The sequence below is a fragment of the Sus scrofa genome, chromosome 4, assembly GCF_000003025.6.
Source record: "Sus scrofa isolate TJ Tabasco breed Duroc chromosome 4, Sscrofa11.1, whole genome shotgun sequence".
NCBI classification, from domain to species: Eukaryota; Metazoa; Chordata; class Mammalia; order Artiodactyla; family Suidae; genus Sus; species Sus scrofa.
The window spans coordinates 3,819,039-3,826,873 of record NC_010446.5 but is presented as its reverse complement, the minus strand read 5'-3'; positions in this window follow the sequence as shown (position 1 = coordinate 3,826,873).

The window sequence follows — 7,835 nt, the reverse complement described above, 5'->3', positions numbered from 1 at the left end:
GCAGCCAGAGGTTCCCACGCTGCTCCCACGCAGGAGGACCAGCGTGGCCTGCCTCTCTCTGCAGCAGGGTTGGGGACGCAGGGGAGGGGGGGTTGCTCCTGCCTCCGGGAAGCAGGTGGATGCTGCAGAAGGCGGGTCTTTGAGTGGGGCCCGGATGGAACCTGGGCTGGCTGCAGGGCACAGGAGCAGGAAAGCCCTCCTGGAGAAAAAAACTGCTGCAAATCTGGGCAGGAGAGTTTCCACCCACAACTGTTCTTCTAAGACCTAACGTGTCACTGACTCATTCACACATTTATTGAGATTAACTGTGTGCCAGGCCCTGTGCAAGGTGCAGAGAGAACTGGAGTGGCCAGAGGCAGGTGGTCTATCAAGAAAATCACAGCTGGGCTCTTTAACTTCAGGAGGTGGGAGCTTGAGGTGGGGGCTTGGCGGCCATGGGGGCAGGGACTTCTCTGTTCCTTGGTGATCAAGTAGAAACACACCACACCTTCCGACTGTGGCTTCGTCCTCCTTCTGCTAAACTTTAGAATCTCAAGTTCCCATGCATCGCCACCTCCGTATATTCAAAAGGCCCCTCTGGGAGATCGCTTGTGGTCCAGGCATTCAGGATGAGCGCTTCCCAAGCTACGTTTCTACCCACACAGCATTCAGAGTGGGCAGGGCAGAGAGAGACGGAGCATCGTGGAGAGGCAGGGTCGTAGAAGGACAGGAGGGCCGGGCAGGGGATGCCTCCTGACCGCTGGTCCATAACTCACCGGAGAGACCACGTCTTAGTACGTACGGGGGCTGCGGCTTGGTGGCCAGCTGGGTGACTTACAGGACACGGGGGTTATGGTCACAACACTCTTGGCAGAGAGAAAAACGAGGAGAGTCCCTGGGAGGAAAATGCCTCTGCATTTGGGGAAACCACGACAGGTCAGGGCGAGAAGGGGTGAGGCTGGGAAGGGAGTCGGGGTCCAGAGTGAGAGCCCCGGCTTCGAAGTCAGGACTTGGCCGTGTGTGAGCAAGAAGCAGCCCGCGGCCAGGGTCACAGGGCAGAACGGCGTTGCGGAAGCATCTCTGCGGTGCCGAGCTGGATGAGATGGAGGCAGGTAAACAGACGGTGCTGGGGCTGAGCAAAGCCCAAGCCTCCTGCTTGTGAAAACGAGGTCAGCTTCCTGATCAGCTCACCCCGCGTCTCCGCGCCTGAAAGTACAGCTAAATCCCCACCTCCCCACTCATCCCTTCTTCCCGCCCACCGCATTCGCAACCCAAAAGGGGATTTTTTGTTTTTTGTTTTTTTCAAAATCCGCCGGCAAAGAGGAGGCAGGATTTAAGGCAAAACCCCAGACTTCTGCTGTCTGCTGTGACAGGAGAACCGGTGGGCTTCACGGCTCTTGATTCCAAAGCACGTCTTCAAGCCTGTGCCCCACCAGGACCCCCACCCCAGTCAGTGGCACCACCTCCAGGCAAAATCTTAGGAGACGTGTTTGCCTTCAAATGTAAGCCAGATCACCCCACTGCTTACCATCCCTCACACCGATGCCCCATCTCTCTCACACACACACACGCACACGCACACGCACACACGCAGGTGCCCTGTCCCCACAATCTGATTGATTTCAGTTCTTTAGGTAACCCAGACTCTTTCATGTCTCAGTTACTTTGCAATGGCTCTTCCCTCCATCAAGCCCACCTGATAAATTCCTGTGATGCCTCTGAACCCTGCTCAGGTGAGGTTTCTTCCGACACCTCTTCTGACCACCTGGCCCCCCTCACGTTACTTACATACACAATATACATTATATTGACGTGTCCGCGTTTGCCTCTCCAACTAGACTCTTTGGTCCTTGAGATCAGAAGTGGGTGTGGGCTTCTCCATGTGTCCAGGGCCCAGAGCCCAGCAGGTGATGATCAAATGTTTGCTGAATTGAGATGAACCAGTCGGCACCAGCCGCAGCCCGGATGCCCCCAGGAAAGGGGAGATATTTACGAGGTCAGGGACTTTCACAAACACCTCCACAAGTTAACTGCAGACCCCGCTAGGAGTGCAGAGGTAGACGCCCGGGCTATGGCTTGTTTCTTGAATTCCGCGCTTCCAAGCAACCTGGGATGCTGGACTGGCCCAAAGACCGGAACTCAGTGGACACAAGGATGTGCAGGTCGGAGTTCCTGTCGTGGCTCAGTGGTTAACGAATCTGACTAGGAGCCATGAGATTGCATGTTCAATCCCTGGCCTTGCTCAGTGGTTAAGGATCCAGCGTTGCTGTGAGCTGTGGTGTAGGTCACTGACACGGCTCGGATCCCGCGTTGCTGTGGCTGTGGCGTAGGCTGGTGGATACAGCTCTAATTAGACCCCTAGCCTGGGAACCTCCCTATGCCACGGGAGCGGCCCTAGAAAAGGCAAAAAGACAAAAAAAAAAAAAAAAAAAAAAAAAAAAAAAAAAGAATGTGCATGTAAATAACAGAAAACCACTCACAACTTAAGTGACTGTTTGGGATGGACAGCGTCCAAGGAATAAAAAGGAAAAAGCCCACGTGCCCAGGAAGACTCGGAGAAAGCCAGTGCCGTTGAGTGCTGTGTGCCTGGCCTTTCTTCTCTGCATTTCTTTCCCTTATCTCTTGGAAAGAGACGATGATAAAGGTGGTGGCGGGGGTTGGGGAGTGGGGGGATTGCATCCTTGAGTCCCTCTGTCAGCAGTCCCGCTAGACTCGGTGTGTTTGGGGCATGAGGGGTCTGCGCGTACGTGGAGACAGGCCTCCACGTCTCCCGCCTCCCTCAAATCTCTGTATGATTCATTAAAAGCAGCAGCAGCATCTCTGCTATGACGTGGCAAGCTCCCGTCTCTACAGTCCATCTTCTTAATTAGCAAGGAAGGAAGGGACTTGTCGGCTTTCAATTTGTATGTTCCAAACCCAGTAGATGCACAGGAGACGGGCCTGACTCCGGCCTGGAAAATGGTTCGTGAATTTTGAAATATAATCTCAAGGCTGTTCAGATGGAGGCTTCCTGTATGATTTCAGTTGGTAAATAAGTCATAAAATCTTGGTAATAATCCTGAAACGAATACTGAGAGCAAGTGCCCACGGAGGGCGTTCTCAGCACTACCCTAACTGTGTTCCAAGAACACTCGCTCTTCAGGATGCTCCTGGACAAAGTGACCTGGTACATCTGGTGTGTGAGGCTTATGACAGACTCCTCCAGGAGACGAGAAGAAGCCCTGAGGATGTCTGCAATTGAAAAAGACGTCACTGAACTTGAAAATGGAATTCATTGGTGGGATATTTAACACACCGGTTCTGTTCAGCACAAACTTTATACAGATACCCAAGCCGGTAGCTACAGGTGAGGAAAACGAGACTCAGAGTGACCCTGGAAACTGCCCCCACACCTGTTTGGCTCCAAAGTCTGTACTGCCAGTCCCTGCGATGCCATGCCGGCAGCATGGACTTGAGTCTGTGCCTACATGGGCCGTTCAAGTTCACACCTCATTGTCACTGGGTGGAGGCTGCTCACTGGGCCAGCACAGCCAGGGACACCAGAAGGGGAAGGGGGACAAAGAGGAATGATGCCTTCTTGAACATCCCTGGGTACCAGATACTGTGCTTGGCCCACAGAGCACAAAGATGCAAAGATGTGGGCTCCAGCTCTTGGGGTGCTCACCATCCAGAAGGAGAAAGAAATGAATGACCAGCCTGTTATTAAAGCAATTCTTTGGTGTCAGACAGCCCTGAATGCCACTGAAGTCCTACTATGTGTCCAGCCGTATGCGGAGCAGAGCCATTCTGAATGTCTAAGGGATTCTGACAAGTCCTGGAAAATTCCAAGCCCAGACCTTCTAGAAACAGAAACTGAGAGCCCTCTGAATGCCAGCCCAGTCCGCAGACGTCCTTTGTGCCAGGTGGCCCAGCTATTCCTGGAGCTTCACCAGCCCTGCCTGGCCACCTCTCTCCTTTCGAGTGGAAGGAACAGTTCTCGGCTGACTCCCTGCCAGCCACGGGCCAGGCCACCTGCCTGCTTTCAGCAGAGAGCAGCGGAGAAGCTCTGAGGAGGTCCTCAGGTGACAGCTGGGCCCAGAAAGGGAGCCCGTGCCACATCCACGGGGGCCTGAGGCTCATTGTTGAAGCTCCAGTGGGCTCTGTGAGCAGGGGTAGGACAGATGCCACCATGGTCGTCAAGGCTGTCGCTTTAATGGAAGCAGTGAAGTTATTACTCTATCCAGTGATTAATTTATTCACACTTTCCTCCCTGTACATTTCTGTCCATTTCGCTTTTCCTTTTTCCCACCCAAAATGGGGAGTGACGATACCTACCGTGACAGGTCATTGTCGTGGTAAATGGCACGTTCATGAGAGCCTGCTTCACGTTCCGCCACCAGAAGGTACTCGGTAGCCTGGACGTTGCTGGAGGTTTGCACCTGTTCCCCTCTAGTTGTCCCTCACACGTGTCCCCCACTGTCACCCACCAAAGCGACTTTTCCACCAGACTCCAAGCTCTTTGCTGGAGGGAGCTAGCAGGGAGATAAGGAAGGCGAGGTCGTCCCTCTAGGGTGCCACATGGTCCTGATTTGCCCGGGACGGAAGGGAGACCTTGGGTTCTGCTGTGGGAGCAGTCTCAGGCAAACCAGGAAGCGACGGGCACCCCACCTCCACCATCAATCGGGCTGGAGAAGACACGAAGCCACCCAAGTTCCCATCTCGTTTTTCTTGATATGCAAAAGTGTAGACCTCCGGACGCCGTGCGAATAATCACAGCTAAGCCGAGCCCTCTCTCTAGACGCAGAGGCTGAGGCCAGACTGGTGACTCTGGAGCCCGGTCCTGGACCAGCCGGCGACCGCACACAAGCCCTTGGACTGGGTGCTTCCCTTGTCTTTGCTCCCTCCTCCAGACTGATTTTGCTAATACCTTTTTTTTTTTTTTTTTTTAAATTTTTGTCTTTGTCTTTTTAGGGCCACACTCGCAGCATATGGAAGTTCCCAGGATAGAGGTCAAATTAGGGCTGCAGCTGCCGGCCTGCACCACAGCCACAGCAACACAGGATCCGAGCTGCATCTGCAACCTACATACACCACAGCTCATGGCAACACCAGATCCTTAACCCACTGAGCGAGGCCAGAGATGAAACCCGCATCCTCATGGATGTTAGTTGGGTTCATTAGAACTGAACCACAGTGGGAACTCCAGTTTGCTAATGTCTTGTTTGGGAGTTTGGATCTCTCTTCACGAGTAGCTTGGCCTGATTTTTCACCCTTGTGCCGTCTGGACCTGGTTCGGGCATGAGGTTATAGTCGTTCACCTGACAGATGAGGTGGGGGTGGGCTCTACTCTCTGGAAGCATCTGTAAAAAACTGGAATTTGAGATTGATTTCCCTCATGCTGGGAGGGCCCTCCTGTAGAGACTTGCGACTCTTATTTTTCAGGAAAACTTTCCTTTTGTCTGTGTTTTAATTTGTTGATGTACTGCATTCATAAGAGACCATCCTAGCTCTAACGTCCTAGCATTTGTAGGTCCCGTTTTAATTCCTAAGGTTTATCTTTAGTCTTTTTTTTTTCTTGGCTCTCTAGGGCTGCACCTGCACCATATGGAAATTCCCAGGCTAGGGATCGAATGGGAGCTGCAGCTGCCGGCCTACACCACAGCCACAGCAACTCGGGATCCAAGCTGCATCTGTGATCGATCTACACTGCAGCTCACGGCAATACCGGAGCCTTAACCCACCGAGCGAGGCCAGGGATGGAACCCATATCTCATGGATGCCAGTCAGGTTTGTTGCTGCTGAGCCGCAATGGGAACTCGTCTCTTATTTTTTTTTTCCTGGATGAATATTATCTGAAGTTGTCTAAAACAGCACTTCAAAGAAACAAATATTGATCTGTTTTATATTTTTATGTCATTATTTTCTAGTGTTTTTTTCAATAAGTCACCGTTATTTATTTATTTTTTATTTTAAATGATTTTTATTTTTTCCATGATAGCTGGTTTACAGGGTTCTGTCAATTTTCTACCATAAAGCAAGGTGACTCAGTCACACACACACATATGCATTGTTTTTCTCACATTATCCTCCATCATGCTCCATCATAAATGACTAGATATAGTTCCCAGGGCTATACAAGAGGATTAGTGGGGGTTTTTGGCCATACATGGCATGCAGTAATTCCCAGGGCAGGGATCAAACCCAAGCCATGGCAGGGCCATTGCCAAGTCCTTAACAACTAGGCCATTAGGCAACTCCTATGGTCTTTTTTTTTTTTTTTAAAGGCTGCACCTGTGGCATATGGAAGTTCCTGGGCCAGGGACTAAATCCAAGCGGCAGCTGGGGACTGACACCATGGCTGCAGCAATGCCGATCCTTTAACCCACTGCAGCAGGCTGGGGGTTGAACCCTCACCTCCTCAGCAACCCAAGTTGCTGCAGTCAGATTCTTAACCCACTGTGTCACAGTGGGAACCCCCCCTCTCAACTTACATTTAGATCTTTCTCATATTTTAGGAGGAGGCAGGGAGGGCTGTTTGGCCTTTTACCAATTTCCTTGATGCTTATCAGTTGTAAGGTCTTCTTTCTTCCTTGCATAAAAGACCGTGATTTGGTATCTAATACTTCCATTATTAGCCATGTACAAAATATTGACCATTTTCTATTAGAATTTCCTCTTAGTACCACGAGTTGTTTGCTTCGTGGTATAATTTCAGATTCTTTTGAGGATGGGAAAGATGGAAGCTGTTTGTCCCTCCAGGTCTGCCCTCCACCCCTCTCTCATCCCGTCCTCTGCCCTGCAGCTGGACAAACGTGGACTGTAGCATCTGGTGCCAGGGCCCCCTGGCTCCTCCTTGGAAGGAACGAGAGGAGAAGGAAGGTGAGGTCAGATACCTAGTCCCTGGGCTCCTTTTCACTCATTTGTTTCCTTCAGGGCACCTGCCACATCCCAAAAGGACACTGTTCACATTTGCTTACCTACTTCTTTGCTGTCTGTCTCCCCAGTGATAAGGTACATGCCACAACAGCAAAGCCTCCTAGCATCAAGCTCTGGGCCGGCGTGGATGGAAGCTCCCGAGGCCAAGAAGACCTGCAGGATCACAAAGCCTCACTCTGTCCTGACGCACCTGAGGAAACAGCCCAGGGAGGTGAGCAGACTCGTCTGGGGTCAAGCGTCTCGTTAGAGGCAAAGCCTGGACCCACCTCTGGATCCCTGGGCCCTTTCTGATGTAGCATGAGTTCCCTGGAAGGGGATGGGGGGCCACACCTGGACACAGCCGGGAGGAAGAGGCATTGCCACTCCCCAAGCGAGGGAAGAGAACTCACCTGGCACCTGCAAATCTGAATCACTGATTCCTTTCTTCTAACTTCCACACATAGCCTCTGATTTCTTTGAATTTTTAAAGATTTATAGTAGATTTATGAGTTCCCATCGTGGCTCAGTTGTTAACGGATCTGACTAAGAACCATGAGGTTGAATGTTCAATCCCTGGCCTTGCTCAGTGGGTTAAGGATCCGGCGTGGCCGTGAGCTGTGGTGCAGGTTGCAGATGCAGCTCGGATCCCGAGTTACTGTGGCTGTGGGGTAGGCCGGCAGCTACATCTCCGATTGAACCCCTAGCCTGGGAACCTCCTTATGCCACGGGTGCGGCCCTAAAAAGCCTATATATATATATATAGGGTTAGGGTTATATATATATATAGTAGATTTACAACGTTGTGCCACTTTCTGCCGTACAGCAAAGTGACCCAGGCACACACATACATACATTCTTTTTCTCATAGTATCTTCCATGAGGTTCCATCCCAAGCCACTGGTCGCAGCTCCCTGTGCCGTACAGTAGGGTCCTTGCTCATCCAGTCTAAATGTAATAGTTTG